Consider the following 18,291-nt stretch of genomic DNA (forward strand, 5'->3'; position numbering starts at 1 on the left):
CATAGGCTCTTCCCTTTAACAAAGGAGAACCTTTATATCAACCACTAAGACAATAGTGCAATTGCTTTCCTTAATAAACCCAAGAAGGATAACATATTTTCAGCCATAGCTCTTCAGAGGTCCTCTTTAGAGATCATTGTCCTCTCATGTGCTGAATGATACATTATCACATCATTATTATATCACATCACATCATACATTATCACATCAGAAATTCCAGAACATGTGATTTTGGCAGTTTTTCAGGTTTTTGTACACATTGTACCTAAAACAAACTAGAGCACTACTTTTAACACACCTTGTTCCCTTTAATACATCCAGGCATATCAAGCAAGTTTGCACATATAAATGTTTTCTGTTTTCCTTCCTCCTGTTGATCCCTGAGAGCTGTATTAGAAAACTGAACTGCCCTGCCAGTTTTATTTGCTTCTGATGGCTCATGCAATTTTCTGCAGATGTCTTCTTATGTCAAAGAAGCCATGTCTGCTGTCCTTGAAGATGCATTTTCACAATTAGCAAAATATTTAAAAGGGTTTCAAAGGATGGCCGCCGCCTGCCTAACAGCACAAGCAGAGTGAACAATGTGATCTTGTACATGACCAGTTTTTGACAACAAGTTGGAAGTCATGGCATCCTGCTGACCCACATGTAGTATAAATGAGGCCCTCAGAGCACCCTTGTGCAGCTGCACAGTCTGCACAAATAGATTGTCTGCCCTAGTCCTCTCATAAGGATTTCTTTATGATTAACAAAAAGCTGCCAGTTATTTTTTAAGCAAGATATGTACTATACAAATTACTATTTATTGACTTCAAACTTTTAGTATGGTTTGGAATGTTCAGACAAGCAATATAACCTTTCATTTTATATTTTTATCCTGAAGGTATGCTTCAACAATTCATGTTCTTTGCTATCAGATACGTTTGTTCAGTCCATGGAAGACCAAGGGAAATGCCCTCTTGTAACTGCATCAAGAGAGAAGTCCTATAATAAAAATAATGCACATAGTATATTAAGAAAAAAAGAAAATAGCACTGTGCTTCAAACTCAAAATATTCCTAAAATGTGAGAAAAATAGTATGAAATGTTGAGAGAGAAAAAAGGCTTCCCACAGTGTAGTATGTCAGAATAAATGTATTTAAAACAATTAAAATGCACTTACAATTAAAATAAGGCAATTGCACATGGATTGTGTCCACTGGAGCTCCTGTCTCTATTATTGTAATGCTCGCATAGATCCGCCCACCTGATGCATTTCGTCACTATTGACTTCCTCTGAGGTGACTTGTGGACACAATCCATGTGCAATTGCCTTATTTTAATTGTAAGTGCATTTTAATCATTTTAAATACATTTATTCTGACATACTACACTATGGGAAGCCTTTTTTTCTCTCTCTGAGCACAAGAGAAGGTGGAAGATGGAGGAATACTGTTACACGATTTTGGAAAGATAAGCCAGAGTTGGGAGGAATCTACCCTGATTTATTGTCGGATTAAAAACAAAGGAGAGGATTTGGTTCTATATATCAACAAAGCACGAATTGTTCATCTGAAATATGGTGAGCAAAAGGAGTCAGTGAGTGCGGCCAGATCTTATCTTTTAGCACGGTGGAGACTGGAGAGCACTGATTCACTAATTGCTGATGCACTCACGGACGTGGTGTTGATTATGAAAGTTGGAAGATATATCATCACATATTTCAAGGACTTTATTGTATCCAGAAGTAATGGACTTCACATGTGGTTATGTAGATTAATGAGGGAGTTGTACATCACTTGTGAGATCTAGCAGAGTATATTAAACTTAGCTTATGTCCATGGAAGGCCAGGGAAAAAGCCCTCTTATAACAGCATCAAGATGGAATTACTATAATAATAATGCAAAGAGTAAACCTACTGTATCTTATGTCAATGGAAGACCAGGGAAAATGTCCTCTTGTAACTGCATCAAGATTGAAGCTATAATAAAAATAATGCACAGAGTATATATTCAACTTATCTTATGTCCATGGAGACTAGGGGAAATGCCCTCTTGTAACTGTACCAAGATAGAAGACCCATAATAAAAATAATGCACAGAGTATATTAAAGTTAAAGTTATCTTATGTCCATGGAAGACCAGGGGAAATGCCCTCTTGTTATAACTGCATAAAGATAGAAGATCAATAATAAAAATAATGCACAGAATATATTAAACTTATCTTATGTCCATGGAAGACCAGGGGAAATACCCTCTTGTTGTAACTGCATAAAGATAGAAGATCTATAATAAAAAATGATGCACTCAATATATTAAACTTCCCCCATACTTAAATTAAACTTATTTTTTTAAAGTGCACTTATAAAAAGTATTTCTCTTCTTAGTGGCATAGTTACCGTTTAGCTCTGCTCACTAATTCAATGCAATGCTAATTACATATCTGTCACATTACCTTCTAATATTAGAGAGCTGCAGAAAGCCAGATAAAGCCCATTATTGCAGCTCTTCCCATGTGTCAGAGCGATCGGCTGCTATGTCCTTACTAAACCGTAGCAGCTAAAACACAATAAGACAAGATGATTACAGCATATTTAACCTCACATACATGTACACACAACAGCATAATTAACCTAACTTTAAGCTTTAATGGCCAAAATTTAGGATTAGCATATGGAAGAAGAGTATGGAAGCTTTGTGAGTGATGTAAAGATGTAAGGTTTTCTTAAACTCAGATCCTTGGTTGACATTTCTGCTTGTGTACTTTCTGTGATGTGGCCATTTAACCAATCCAAAGGGACCTACAGACTGTGCTCGGGTAAGCATAAGGGCTAAAGAAAGGGACAATTGTGGTAAGAATGAAAACATTTCTCGATTTTCCTGGTGCTTACATGGCAGAAAACATACGGTACAAAACTCACTAGATGGGAGGAAATGTTGCTTAGAATATTTAATGATTAAAGGAGAACTATGAGGTGAGCGATTTGTCGGGATCCGCTTCAGCTGCGGCGTCTCAGTATACCGTGAGCTACAGCTCGCGGTATACTGAGCCTAGGGTGACGGGAGGACGCTAGTTTGTGTCCTCCTGTTACCCTAAGGAGAACTATGGGGAAAAGACTTAACCCCATAGTTCTCCTTTAACAAAGATAGAAGAGGAAGATAATGCTTAAGAACCAGCGTTGACACAAGTCAGGAAAGCAGGATTCACACTGCATTGTCATAAAAATGGTATAAGATGACCAAAAAGCAGTCCTGAATGCTGAGTCACTTCTTAAAGAATGTGCAGCAATGGCCTTTGGCAATTGTTCTGACTACTCAACTCGCCGTTGTCTTCTTTGATGCCTCCTTGCCTTCTCTGACTACAGCAAGGATAATGAAAAATCTTTCCCATGATCTGAAAGGTTTGGTGATCTTCAGCTAAGCTATTAGTGTCCTTGTGAGGTAAAGGTCATAAAGAATAGAGCTGTCTCCTGAGGCCTTAAATGCTGGACGATTCCAAAGTCTTCCACCATTCTTTGTTGACATGGAAGGAAGAGGTTACTTCGAGTCTCAAGGAAAATACAATCTGGAAAAAAAATATATAAGGAGCCCTATAGCCAAGGGCTTGAAGTTCAGAGACTTGCTTCCCTGAAGTAATAGCCTTTAAAAAATGGCCTTTAGTGTAATGATTCAGGGAGAACATTCCTTTACTGTGACAAAAGGAGTTTTTGTGAGCTAGCCCAACATAAAAGAGTTTTTTTTCTTGGAGGTCTACATTTAATTTAAAACAACAGAGGCACCTTGGTTGATCTTGTTACCATAAAAAGCTGCTATTTTTGAACTTTGTTCTTTCAGGGTACTTACCCCCATTTTTAAGTTTAAACCTGACTGGAGGAAACCCAAATAAGATTTGCTGTTGAAAGAGTTGACGTTGTTTTAAAAAAGCAAAATACATAGGGGGGAATTTATCAAAGCAATTACGACAGTTTTAGCCTCTTAGATCATTTTTTATGTGCAAATCTGTCTTTCAACATGTGCCCCTGTTTTCACCTGAGCTTGCATTACTTTTTCTACTGCATGTTTTTTGCACGTGTTTTGCACGTCTTTTCTTCAGAGCTTGCACTACTTTTTCAGTTGCATGTTTTTGCACCTTTTTTGCACGTGTTTTCATCTGCACTTGTTCTGGGCTGTCTGAAACTGGAGCATCACCTAAGAAAACAATCACAACTTAAGAAGTCCCCATGACCACTTCTTCAAGATGTGACAGTTAAGCTTTTTGCTTGAAGTTACAAGTCTTCTTTCCCGGTGTCTATTAAATTTCATGTATCAACAACATTACACTAGCTTGATAAATCGGGTGCAAATATATTCCATGCAAGTTTAAACACGTGCAATTGCTATGATAAATTCCCCCCATAAACTTGTGCCAAACCCAATGGTGTGTAATATTTGGCGATGCCTTCATTGTAATGAACACACAAGGCCCCTGAGTATTTTCCTCTTCAACAGCCAGACCCTCAATGATAGCCGCTCTGTCACCATTTTTCCACCATTTGTTCAACCATTTTTCCCCAGATCTACAGGGTCTCTGCTTTTAGGAAATATAACATTCTTGGGGGTTTAAGTAACCTTGAAATAAGGCCTTGAATGTGCATTTACCATGTGTGCAAAAAAAAAAATGCAAAAACGGGTCTGGCAGAGAAAGCCTTTGGTAATTGCTGGCCCTGTAAGAGGAGCCAAACAAATCGAAGACCCTGTAAAAGCAGACACAGTCCTTCTTAAAGTGTATTTCCACTTTTGCAGTGAGCTTTGAGAAAAGTCCATTGTATGTTTGCTATGTTCCTATTCACACAGCATACATTTTCTTTTAATATTTCTTACATTTTAGATGTTTCTTTGGTGAAGGCCTTTGTGAACATTCCAGGCTACTCCAAGCAGACTGAAAGGGAAAGTAGAGGGAAAACCTGAGAGACAGCTTCCTCTTATTAACATATGTATTACAGGTATTTATATTATAACATGCAATGCTATAACTCCTTTAACTCCTTGTCTTTAACTCCTTGTTAGGGAAGACAGTGCTCCAATATAATTTACTGCTGATAATGAAATCTTCCAGCAAAATACAGACAGGGTTAAATAGAGTAAACATAACTTTCCCAAGAGGAACTTTACCCTAATCTTTAAAATGACAACAAAGTCACCTTTAGAAATGTTCAGTAATTGCAATCTACAAACATATACTTCTAGATAATTGCCTGCATTTTATTCTTTGCATACCTTATTTTAATTTTCTTCCCCATTCTTCTCACAGTGGCAATTTTCACTAAGAGTATATTAATATATCTCCCAAAAAATGCCTTTCCCTGAGATCTCATGAGATTACAGATGAGATTTCCCAGCAATGCTCTGCTGATGTAACCTTCCCAGGTTGCGTCACTTAGGTACAGGCTACATCATTAATGTCTAAGAGTACCAGGAAGTGGAAAAATTGTAATTGTAAGTAAAATAAAAACATATCTTTTTAAATTAATGAATGTAAGATGATTTCATATCAGCATGCGGAGCTGAATGCTGATGTGATTTTAGTGAAAGGTAGTAAAGGTCCATTTTAATATTACATGGCAGGGAGGCTAGGTAGGATACTTACAGGGTTATTCACAAAGCTGCCAAAGGCAGCCGAGTGAATAACCGAGCCGAAGTCAACAGAACCGAACGAAGTTCGGCTATTCACTCCGGCTCAGTACGGCTGCAGAGGGGCTTCGACTCAGGGTCTGGATCAGCTGAGCCGAAGCTCTGGCAGCTCACTCGCTTCTGTTCGCCCCTATTCTCACAGGGGCTGAACAGCAGTGAGTGAATAGCCGAATGCCACCGAACAGCATTCGGCTTGGCTATTCAGCTCGGTACCTCCGAGGTACCGAGCAGAATAGAAAATAAGTGAAAAGAGTGACACAAAAAAAAAAATATTATAAATATTATTATTAATCGCCCAATGCATAACAATTTGGCAGAGGCGGCCGTGACGTCACGGCCGGCTCCGCCCAGTTGTTATTGTCTAATGACAGATCAGCATCCCCAGGTCATTTGGGGACTCTGATCTGTCATTACAACTGGGCTCCACCCAGCTGTCATTTGTTTGAAGATCGGTTGGCCTAGACCGACCTTTCTCCACTCTTCGGCTGTCGCTACGGCTCAGTCGGCCTGAAGCATATGCCTTCGGCTCGGCTGCCTTTGGCTGCTGTATGGGCTATTGTGAATAGCCCGTACAGCAGCCCTTCAGTTCAACTGAACTGAAGGGCAGAGGCGGCCAAAGAGAGCCGAAGGATCAGCCAAAGCTACGGCTGTATCCTTTGGCTCCATAGTGAATAACCCACTTAAAAATGTAAGCAGCATTTTTACACTTTTTAAAACTTCTGCTATTTGATGGGGGAACATATAAAATTGGTGTTATCCCAATTTGGCTGCATAAATAGATATCTCTCTAATTATTGTGTCCCTTGACCCTTTGATAGCAGTCAATGATACCTTGATCTTTCGGCAGGGGATCTTTCTACAGTGTCCAGATGGCAGCTTCTACCAAGAAGCTGCTATACTCTTCAGCAAGAAGATCCTTTTCCAGCCCAACTACCTCCAGATATCCACTCCAGCAGGTATCTTAGTCACACGGCACATGCAGCAGGCAATCATAAATCCTTCTGGATACACATTCTCCCCTGGCAGAGACCAGGAGGGCAATGCACACTCTGGAAAGATGGCCCAGATATTTATCATCTTCCCAAATTACGCCGCCGAACAAGGACCTCAGGGATTGGTTGGTTCTAATTAATGAAGCCTCCTTAACAGTAAGAGACAATTAACATACTTAGCTTGGGGAAGATTTGCAGAGCCTAGAAAGAGGGAAATAACAGCTTAGGCAGATATCAGCCTAGCAACAGCATGCACAAAATTTAGTTAGGCACACATCAGCATAGGACAGGGTCCCTACAGCCGGAATTAACATTTAGAGAAAGGAACCCCTCCCCACACACACACACACACTTTTCCCCAAACCCACCGAGTGCATCAGTTACAAAGTATATTGCTGCTAAATAATTTTGCAATGCATTTGCCCTTTTCCTAATCACATGTATTGCTACTGATATCCAAATGTATATAAATTATTAGCTGACAGAATATGATATTGTTGTGATGTACACGTGACTTTATAAACATATGAAAGTTGTGCTGTGCTGGTTAAAAATAATGTTAAAAATATTATTACACTGTCTCTGCTTCTGAGCTACTGTCTCTGAGCTTATTATGCATAATACGGTCTCAAAGGACTAACAATCATTGTATATCCATCCAAGGCATGTTTATAAATTTGGAACATACTTTGTTTGCATTTTAAATGCTGTTCTGCATTAAATATAAGCTGTAAAGGCCAAGGGAACAGTAAAGCAAACCTTTTTCTCAAAATGTTATCCTAAAACCTTAAATGTTAAAGTAGACATGAATTCAAAAAGTGCAAATTTGCTATCTCATAAAAAAATACCTAGACGCATCAATTGTGTCTTAGTCGTACGCTGAAAATGTGTACCTTTTGCCCTAAATTCTCCCTAAAATAGCAGAACCTTTCTGGTATGCGAGTGCACTTAGATACTCCTGTCTCTAAAGCACTATAGCTGTATATCTGCAGTGTGAGATCTAAGGCTCTGCTGCCTCTAGTCTCAGCGGATTTAGTTTTGGTAATCTCACTTCAGTGCTGCTCCCTGTTCTCCTTGCTGGAGGTTCTGACTTGAGGAAGTAAAGCCCTGCCCCTACCCAACAGTGTTCGGCTCACTTCACTTCAGCTTGGTCATTCACTCGGCTGCCTTCAGCAGCTTTGTGAATAACCCTATAGGTTGGAGCTGGGCTTTGTGACTGATCCCTTCTTTTGCTCTTAAGATGCAATCGATAAATAAAAAGTAACAGAATAGATTAAATACTTTCCCTGAAAATGCTGCTCCCAGCTATCTCCTGCACTGCCTAGGCATTTGCCTATGTGATTCGTGTTGGAGGGGAGACAATTTGAACTTAAAGAACAACTCTGGGTAAAAATGTTATATACTATACACTGTGCATTGGATTTGATGACTCGACAACCTTAGACTGCTGAAGACGAAGGGGATAGATGCTCCAGGGACCTATTCACATTTTGAAGGGACTGTCTAGAAAAAGGAGCTTCTATAACCTCAGGAGCTATATAAAGTCAATGGCACCACCAAAAACAACCTTGATTTTGCCTTCTCCATTGACCTTAATGTATTTCTCCAAGTTGGAGAGATTTCGCCAGACCCTTCCAATTTTCAACGAAATTGCAGAAAAATAATAATTTGCTCATCCCTAGCTGAACTCCTCCCTTCTGCGACCTTAGGTTACATTCAGAGGCCTCCCTAGCCTTTTTGTCGCTGCCTAAGCTGGTATGGTGGGGATTGGTGGTGCATGCTTCCGAGGAGAGGGAATAACTCTGCATCTCCCTGCCCAGCTCTTGCTCCGGCTCTGGCCAGCATTCTGTCCAGCTCCTGGGCAGTGACGTCACTGGTTGCCATGAGCTGGCCGGGGCATTAGCCAGAGCATCTCTCTCAGCTCCTGGCAACCAGTGACACCAATGGCTTCCAGGAGTTGAGCAAGACAATGGCCAGAGTGTCAAAGTTTGCTAAGAGCTGGGCAGAAAGATACATATGGCCCTTACACATCTCCCCACCCGGTGCTTAGCAACCTGAGACACTGGCTGGAAAGAGGGCTGCAAGCATACCGCAAACATTGTGCAGGAAAGCGGTTACAGTATGTTTGACTGTTGTGGAATTCACAACAATAAAATGCAGTTTATAAAGCTCTATAAACATTTTTGGGGCTTTGCCAAAGTTCCTATTTACTCTATTTTCATTTGACTAATAACTAATAGTTAGAGTTAGAATTATATACTGTTTGACACATCACCTTAAAAAGTCAACATGCAAAACACATAAAATATACAAATGTCTCACATCACTGTAAACAGATATAGATGTCAATAGGATTTCACGATGCCTTTTTATTAAACATAATAGAATAAAATGTGAACGTTGAACTTCAAATGAGTAGTTACGTTGCTGTTTAGCCTCTGAACTGAATACGTAATTCATAAAGTCAGGAATTGTCATTAAAAACCTATGATTATACAATTACACCATTAGAGGAGTGCTGTATTTGACTAATTGATGATTATTAATCTTTGCGCTGAAATATATCTCATAATGTAAGGTCACAGGTTTAGTAAACCCGTAATTATATATGTCAAATATCAGAGAATTGTAAAGAAAATGTTTTTTTTTTTTTTTTTTTTTTTTTTTTTTTTTTTTTTTTTTTAACAGTGTAATGATAGAGTACACAATGAAGAATGTTAATTTTTTGCAGAGTATAATATCCAGCTTGCTAAACTGCTCATAATATGTGTTTTTCTTGGACTGGGTAAAATTACTACAATTTGGGGAGAAATAAAGCAGTGCAATAAACATTAAGTACATATTTTAATGTGAGTGCGAGTAATAAAACACGCTATTCAGGAACGATCTGATGTGAGTGTTGTGAATACTTGTGTATATGACTGTAAATTAAATTCTTATCTGGTTTTCAGGCCAGCATTACAAGTGCTGACAATTAAGGGAATCTTAACATATATCTAAAACCGAAAGCTTTTTCTTGTTCACTTTGGATAGATTTGAGTTAACTCCGGCCAAACAGCAGCATACACAGATGAAATACATATATAAGATGTACAGTATATAAGATACAGTATATTACACACATGTGCAGATGCTAGCTCTGAGGAAGGGGGAATTACCCCTGAAATGCATCAACTAGCTTGGTGGTCTCTGTTGGGACCTGCTCTGCACTACATTCCTAATTCCGGATGCATTTTATGTGAGTACATTTTTTTATATCAGTTGTTAATTCTCTATTTAATAAATGGTGTTATACGTGGAGTAGGCGCTGTCTATTTGTTTGTTTTACACAAATGAAATGCTATATATGAGTTGTTTTACCATCCAAAGGATATGTATTTCTATCTATCCAGTCCTGAGATTTACACAGCTCCACCACACAGTGCATGCCTTCTGGCAGAGCAGGAGACCAGATTTTCTACCTGCTGCAGTTTAGAAAGGCTTACAGGACTTCCGGTTCCGGCGCCCACCACATCGGCTGCACATGTAACGTTCTCCGGCTACTCTGGACCACCACAAGCCTATAAAATATATTTGCTGCTCCTCGACACCACCGATCAGGCTTCTATATTGAACAGCACTGATCAGGGCATCAGATGGATAAATTTGTAGCCCGAACAGGCGATCGCTCTCGCTCGGATCACCGGAGATGTGAAAAGGGCGCCATCGAGCCTTCCCAGGCCTCCACGTCACCCTCGTCCATGGCTGGATCTGGATCGGAGGAGGACAACGCCGCGAACCCTTCCACCATCGCAGCGGCTGTGGCTAGACTCCTCAGGCCTACCATACAAGAAGCAGTGGATAATGCCGTTTCCAAGGGAATCCAGGCACTGCGCCATGATATCATCACCCAATCAAATCGCCTCACGGAAGCTGAATCCCGCATCGCGCCGTTGGAGGACGAACTGGCTAGAGCCCACACGAATATAAAGGAGACGGTAAAAACCCAAAAGGTACCTACTGGAGAAAGTCGATGACCTTGAGAATCGGTCCAGGCGTAACAACCTGCGCATAGTCGGCCTTCCGGAAAGCTATCCCTCGGCCGCGTTGATGGACCTGTGTACCCGTACTATCCCCTCCATTCTGGGCATCCCCACTGCGTGCGCAGTGGAAAGAGCACATTGCCTCGGTACACAGAGACCAGACGCACCACGTCCGCGCCCGGTTCTTGCCAAGTATCTCAACTACGCTGTCAAGGCCGCCATTCTCCGAGCCTCACGTGTCACCTCCGACCTCCGGGTAGATGGACATAAGATCTTACTGTTTGCAGATTACTCGGCGGAGGTTGGGAAGAAACGTAAGGCCTTCGCGGAGGTCTGCAAGGCTCTCTACCAAAGGGGCATCAGGTTTTCCCTGGCCTATCCTGCTACGCTCCATCTCCAATCCCCGGAGGGGGAAAAGCTTATCTTCGATACGCCTAACGAGGCCCACAAGTTCCTGGAATCCCACTCCCACAATCTCTCTAGCATGGAGCCACGCTCTCAATCCAGCGGGAAAAGAATGAGGATCTCCCCACCATCCCCCAACAAACCCGAGCGGGAGTCAGGCCGAGACACGCTTCCTACCTGAGGGTCCTATGGAACGCTTTGCAGACGTCTTGGCAGTGCCTATATCGGAGAGAGCACAGTTTCCAGGCAACCCCTATGTTTCTAGGGGGGTCTCCGCAGAGGAGGCACTTTATCCGCCCTACTGATGATGTCGTTATTTTATTTTTCCTCTGTTTGAACTCTTGAGCTCATTGAGTAACATCCAGCATATATTGTTTATAGATAGAATTAAGGGGATGCAGCAAACTCATTGATCAGAGACTAGGTGGCCCCCAGTTTAGTGAGGCAGGTAAATTGTGCTAGTACTGGTGGGAAAAAAGGAAGTCACTAATGTTATGTACCAGGGTAGCCACCGAGTTAGCCTTTTCTGGGCTCATCCACACTTATTTTAGTTGTATAATGTTTTTTTGTTCGTTGTTTACAGCCTCCTCTCGGCGTTGCAGCCTATTCTCGAGCGGACCTATTGAAGACTCCTCCTCTCCCCGTGGCCTCTCTACTCATTCCTCACACCCGACGTATCCTTCTACAGGTATTTTTTTACGTAGGCTTAGCCAACAAACCCTTACGATGTCAAATCTTTTATATACTACATATTAAGAGTCATATCACTTATCTGGGTATAAAAATAGGCATTTATTCCCTTAACTACACCCTGCTACTAACCAAACTTTCAACAGAATTGGCACATTGGTCGTCCCTTCCACTATCCCTATTTGGTAGGAGTCACTTAATAAAAATTATGAGCTTCCCTAAACTACTTTATCCGCTCCAAACGATCACAATTCTCTTAAAACATAAAGATGTTAAAGTCCTTGAATCAGCTTACACAAAATTTTTATGGCGATCAAAACGCCCCTGTATCGCTCTGAGACAATTGATGTCTCCTAAACCAGAAGGAGGCATGGGTATTCCTAATATTCGTGCATATAACCTAGCGTGCCTGCTCAGACGCTACTCCAATTTGGCACTGGAACAGGAACTGGTGGTACCATGGTCACTGGCGGCGGTTCTTCACACTAGACTCTCCAAGCTCCCTTCTCACTTAAAAAACAACCTGATTATTAGAGACACAGTGGTGGCCTGGAGGGAATCCAGACTAAAATTAGATTCGCATCCCTACATATCTCAATACTTGCCTATCAGGGGTAATCCCCAGTTTATATCGGGACAGGCACACGCTATCTTCCGGGACTGGACGAGCAAGGGCATCACGACTATGACTAGCCTTTTTGATACAGAGTCACAGAAGCCATACTCTTTCTCCACCTTTTGTGCCCGTTATAATATCTCCAGAACACACTTTATCCATTTCTCCCAACTGACACACTACTGGAAGAGTGAAACGCGAAACCCATCCTACATACTGAAGACTAACATTTTAGATCCCCTCATTCTCTCCCAAAACTACTCTATCTCTATGATATATCCCCGCCTCAACACCGCTTTCCTCCTACATCCGTCAAAATCATCAGTAATGAAATGGCACAAAACATTCCCGGCAGACGACTTTTATGAGAAAATGCTCCAAGGATATCAGAATGTTAGAAGTTGCACGACAAATGAGCTCTGGAGAGAGACACAATTTCGCATTATGCATAAAGCATACTATGGCTTTGACTTTTTTCTTAAAATTAACGCTCCGGCCCCTTATTTACAAGCATGCCCAAAGTGTAGTCTCTCGGGTGCTGATCTGATCCACTGCCTGTGGCAATGTACAGGTATATCGGCTTACTGGACGGAGATTATCGCCCTACTGACTAACATTATGGGGATATCAATACCACCTTGGTTATGCTTATTTAGCTACTGGGACTCACCTCCCGACCTCAAGAAGAGCAATAGGATGTGGCTGTTTACGTGTCTCTTATTAGCTAGGAGATTACTGATGAAATTTTGGTTGAACTCTAGCCCACCTCCCTTGAAACTATTTGTGGATTCGGTCACCACTCTGATGTGGCAAGAACGACTGGAGTCCATCATGGACATGGACCAGTACACAGAAAAATGTTTTAGTCGATGGAGTCCATTTCTCCTTTATCACCTGCAAGATGCAGAATTGAAGGAAGTGGTTCGCCCCTTTAGGTACTCTGTTTGATATCTGGAGGGGGAATTACAAGGATCGCTAGGGAGATTTGCCCTTGCGGACTGACTGACAAAGTCACCAAGGGAGATGGGCTGGCATAGAGGGAATTAACCCGTGGAGCAATCTTTATCGTAGGTTAACATGTGTCTATGTTTGGGCGCTGAACCCCTCAAAGTGGCTGGTTGAGAGTACGGTGGAGAGGACACGGGGAGGAGGCTGCGAGACGGATGGAGGGATTCGACGAGAGTGCGCTGCAAAGGTTGGTGAGTTAGGACTGTACTTTAGATAATATTTGTGTTATGGTTATAATATGTTAAAGAGAATGTTCTTTATTTCTTTTGCATAACTCTTTTTGATATGATTTCAAAAGCAGATAAAAACGTGATAGGATGTCTATTGCTGCGAAGAGAATAAGAGTAGACAGTGATCGATAGGGGGAAGTGAAAGGCGATTTAACTATACATATTTGGCATAATCCCTCTACAAACCCCTAATACTTAGCGGACAATTAGATCGGCATATAGTGTCTTCCTTATACCAAATAATGAGCTAGGAATCCTGACATTGGGTCACCCCTCTTAAATCTTCACATGTATATGTACATATATCAGACCAAGATATTGTGCAAAATGTCATGTTACAATGCGTGTTGTACTTCATGATGACTGTGGTTCACCTGAAAACTGGCAAAAGAACCGTGAGAAACAAAAACAAGAAAAATCAAAAAGAAAAAGAGGACACATGCGTGTATTGTACTGTATTCTTATGGTCACTTGGTGACCTTGTTTAAACCTAAATAAAATATTTTGAAAAAATAAATAAAGAAAGGCTTACAGGTCTTGCCCCTCCCCCACCCTGTGATTGTGGTATTTCCTGTGGTATACCCTGTGGTATTTCCTCACACCAGCATGTCCCTTGGACTTCATAATACCTGATGAGTTCTCTGTGTTGCCTCCTCCTTTCCCATGCTAAGCTCTGCTGAACAGGGATTGCAATAAGCTGATACCAAGTCAATCTTAAGTATGTAAACTGATTGCATTTAGAATATAATAAATTGAATGATGTATTTGTAGCCCCCATCACCTTCTGTGATGTGGCTACTAAGCATTTAGTGATAGCCAGGGCTGTAGTCAGCCTGGTTGGATTTATAGTGGCAATTATCTGTTTAATTCCAGATGTCTGTCATTTCCTGTACCCCCCTGGGTGGAGTCTGACTCTGTCATATTGTGGGGCAGCCTATGAGAGGCACTGTAGTGCATGTACAGTACAGCAGCCAATCACTGGGTTTCTCTCAGCCAGTGGTGCATGCTTGGATAGGGTACATATACTGGTAGGTATTTGCCATGTGCTCAGACTAGCCGGGACCAGGGCCGGTGCTAGGATTCTAGGCAAGGTAGGCAAGGTGCATTTTTGCGCCCCGTCTCCCCCCATCCCCCTGTAAAAACAGGGCATTTTGACAAGTACACATACTTGTCAAAATGCCCCAATGTTTGCGCTATGGTTTTTTTTTTTCACTTACCTTCGGTGCGGGAGAGCAGCGGCGAGTCAGCGCTGGTCCAGTGGGAGGAGCTCCAGGTGGGGTCCTAATTTAGCTGGCCGGCGACTGCCAGAGGATCCCGACACGCGCGGCACCTCAGGCAGTCGCCGGCCAGCTAAATTAGGACCCCACCTGGAGCTCCTCCCACTGGACCATCGCTGACTCGCCGCTGCTCTCCTGCACCGAAGGTAAGTGAAAAAAAAAAACATAGCGCAAACATCAAACAGTACTTGTCAAAATGCCCTGTTTTTTCCGACCTCACCCTGCAGCGCCCTCAGGCGGCCACCTGACTTGCCTTGCGGTAGCGCCGGGCCTGCATGGAATAGGGCTGGGTGCTGTTCAGCCTGCCCCCCAGGCTAGGCCTGAGGCCTGGGGTTACGCATCGGCTGGTGTGAGGGAAAAGGTTTCCCTGAGACCTCCAACATGGAGGAGGTTTGTCTTGCTGTTTGAGTAAGAGAACCGGGACCGATGCTGGCTCTTGAAGTACCCTAGAACTAAGAGGACTTCAGGAGTATGGTCGGTGTCTTTTCTGCTTGAGGATCTGTACCCATCCTGCTCACCTACTACTTCAGTTGCTATCCGTTGCCTCCAAAGTGAATCTACACTGATATGCCAACCAGGTCTGGTGAGTCTGGAGCGTATGTCAGTTATCCCTGGACACCTGGAATCCCTATAGCCTCTCTCCTCGGTGAAGATGCTCATAAATGCTTATAAATAAATATAATAAAACGTTATTCAGCATTTTACAACTGGAGTGGACATCAGTTTGTGGGCACTAGAAGAAGGCAGTTAATTCTAATGGGTGGGCAGCTGAAGAACATACACTAGACAGACTAGAGATGAACCGGGCATCCAGCAGCTCCTTCGGGGGTGAGCGCTACATATTAACACATACAAAGCTGCTTTACTCTGTGCATTTTATGACTACATTGAGTTCTGCTTTAAACACTTGTCAAACTATATTAAGGAGATATCCACAGGACGGTGCCACCAACCAAGTGACCCAACGTGTGTCATGTACTTGTGTGGAGACCGAGTGGATAAGAGGGCTGCCCTTGCGCCTCTTGTCCAACATCCCTGGGAGTGGGGACAGGGAGTGTGTGGACGCAGAGTAGCACGAGTGCCGATTAAGTGAATGGACACTGCGCCGGATCCGGGAACTAGGGAGATCAGGGCGGAACAAGAGACAGAAACAGGTCGAGGTCACAACCCAAGGTCAAACCAGCCGCAGTACAGAATCAGAAACCAGAAGAGAGGTTGAGGTCAAAGCCCGAGGTCAGAAGCAGCAGATCAGCGTTGTTACAAGGCAGGAGGCAGAATCCAGAGAACAGGCCAAAGTCACAGTGGCAGACAGCGTACAGAAGGAGTAGTCGAGAGGCAAGCCGGTTCAAACACAGGAATCAAATAGGCGGGTTGGGTTGCAGGAACAACCTAAAGACCACTCAGCAACTTGCGCACATCACATGCTTGTCTATATAGGCCTATCTATTAGTGCACATCCTATGTGACTTCCTGTGCGCCACCCCATTGGTCCGTGAACGTATCTTTTGTGTGCACGTGTGCCTGTGCACCAATGCATGTTTGCCAAAAATTCTAAATATGGGGTTAGGCCCAACCATCCGAACACGTACTGGGCTTTTCTTACACAGTGAGGGGTGGCACTGAGGTTGGAGTGCTTCCTGTACGCCACCCCGTTGGTCCTTTTGTGCACATGCCTTTCCAAGTGTGTTCTGTTGCGCACAGTCCACCTGTGCACCAATGCATGTTTGCCAAACATCCGAACACGTACTGGGCGTGTCTTACACAGTGGGGGGTGGCACTGAGATTACAGTGTCCATATCAGACACTCCATGCAGCTCAATGAGGCAGAGTCTGATAAAATCACAGGCTCAACATTACTGAGCTCCCTGCCCGGCCACTGCACACAATTGCCCTGTGTATGTTTTGCTCCAGGACCACAAAGAGTTATTGGTTGTTATGGTGCGGGCGGTTGATTGATTAAGTGTACCTGTGCACTAGCAGCAAATAATGTTGTTTGTGGTGCTGTGCATACAGCATCCTCACAATCAATAACGGGTTGTGGGGGTGGCAAAAATGTCCACCCCGTGTTGCACTCACCCCTGGAACTGCACTGGATATCGCTTTGAAATTAAATATATTTTACAGGTTTCCCATTGGAAGGTTTCCTCTCATGCGTGTCTGGCAGGGGTGTCTGGAAAACATTGTTGTGTTTCACTGATGTGGTCAGCCAGGAGTTCTTCTTAAAGTTCACTTTAATCACATATGCATGTTGAAGATCACCTTGTAGTTTTATTACATTTGTCATCATGGGATTCCAACTTATGCATCTTAAAGTGTATCTGTAGGCTACATTAATTTTTTTGGTTTGGGATAGAGTCATGAGGGGTTAGAACCTCTCTCAGGTTTTAATGGATGTGTGTGTTCTTCCTGGAGAGATTCACCTTCTCTACTATCCCGGTGATCACTGTTACTTGGACAGAAAGGGACGGGAAATCCCAAATTGTACAGGGGAAATCTTCCGAAAGGGACACCTGTCTCTGAGAACTGACTTCTCCTCACCATGGAGAGAGGTCTCACTTCCTATTTTGTCTCCAGCACAGAAAGTCCCCAACAACAACAGAAAAGTGACAGGGTTTTAACTAGGGATGCACCGATACCGCATTTTCTGTATCAAGTACTAGTGGTGGGCCGAACACACCTGAGTTCGGTTCGAGATCAAACTTTAGATCATGGAAAAAGTTTGAACTCAAACTTTGAACTCAATGAAAGTCTATAGGACCAGAAATCTGAAAATCAAATGCCCCCTTTTTCAAGGCTTATATGCAAGTTATTGGCCATAAAAAGTGTATGGGGATCTGAGTACTGCCCTGGGGGACATGTATCAATGAAAAAAACACTTTAAAAAAATAAATGTTTTAAAGGAGCAGTGATTTTAACATTGCTTAAAGTGAAACAATAAAAATGAACAATTCCTTTAAATATTGTGCCCATTAACCCACCTGTAAAGTAGAGGATCTGTACGATGTATAGAACCTGCTGCAGACTCCCTAAAACTGACATTTATAAGGAAAAAAAAAGTAATTTATAAAGACAAAAAAAGAAAAGCATGCGGTTCCCCCTCCCAAACAATACCAGACCCTTTAGGTCTGGTAGGAATGTTAGGAGGGACTCCATTTAAATAAACGGAAAAAAAAAAAAAGCTTGGGGTTCCCACCAAAAGTCATACCAGACCCTTAAGGTCCGGTAGGAATTTTAGGAGGAACCCCATTAAAAAAAAAAGTGTGTGGGGTTCCCCCGCAAAGTCATACCAGGCCATTAAGGTCTGGTAGGAATTTTAAGGAGGAACCCCACTCCCAAAAACATGGGTTCCCTCCTAAAATTCCTAACCAGACCCTTAATCCAAGTGCCCCCCCCCCCCCCCCC

The sequence above is a fragment of the Nanorana parkeri genome, unplaced genomic scaffold (genome assembly GCF_000935625.1).
Source record: "Nanorana parkeri isolate BGI_ZX_2015 unplaced genomic scaffold, ASM93562v1 scaffold350, whole genome shotgun sequence".
In the NCBI taxonomy this organism is placed as follows: Eukaryota; Metazoa; Chordata; class Amphibia; order Anura; family Dicroglossidae; genus Nanorana; species Nanorana parkeri.